Source organism: Seriola dumerili, unplaced genomic scaffold (assembly GCF_002260705.1).
Source record: "Seriola dumerili isolate Sdu_G_001 unplaced genomic scaffold, Sdu_1.0 BDQW01000258.1, whole genome shotgun sequence".
Taxonomy (NCBI): Eukaryota; Metazoa; Chordata; class Actinopteri; order Carangiformes; family Carangidae; genus Seriola; species Seriola dumerili.
In genome coordinates, this window is record NW_019174513.1 from 1449331 (window position 1) to 1450172 (window position 842).

The following is an 842-nucleotide window of genomic DNA, read 5'->3' on the forward strand; positions in this document are numbered from 1 at the left end:
CAGGGGGAGAGGAGAGAGGGAGACGTGGGAGCGAGCACCATTGCTAGTGAGAACCGTGGTGCCATGGCAGCTGTAGCCAGGGATGACACCAGAGATGCGGCTGCCTTGGTGACCATAGGTAATCAATTAGCAACCATCACTGCGGGAACTAATCTGGACAGTAGTTCTATTGCTAACACTACTTTGTGTGAGAGCAACACTGCTGCCACCCGCTCCATTGTACGTGTTCTAGTGAGGGCGACAGTGAGACGCCACACCAGGGTGAGCTACATCCGTTTGGATGGTTCCCATGATGACGAGAGTGAAGGCGAGGCTGCATCATCGAGGACCGCAGCCCCAGAACTTCTTCTCCGCTCAGAATTGAGCTTTGTGATGTCATCTTCGGTTCTCCTCCCCTCCCCGAGTCACAACTATGGATAAGAGTAGTCTCCAATCTGTGAGTAATGATGTCATATTTGTACACACAGACTCACACATGCACGAGCCCACGCACGCACGCACGCACGCACACACAAACAGATATATGCTCAAAACGTCTCCCTCCCTCTGGCTTTGAGAACACTCCTTGGTGGGATGTGGAGAGACCCACCCTCTCCCAGAAGATGCCAGTGTTTGGTCAATAGACTCTGGCTCCCTGTCCTCATTGGCTGTTGGCTTTTGAACTGGATTGGTGGACTGCTTCTTGGTGTCGGAGAGACTGCCCCTTCTTCTTCCCTTTCGTAAATCAGTTGATATGAAAAGCAATGCAGTCACCTCTCCCATGCACTCTGTCTGCCTGAAAACCTTTCACTGGGCAGTGAGGACAGTGCTATTTATTTGCCCTTTGACCTCATGACACCATC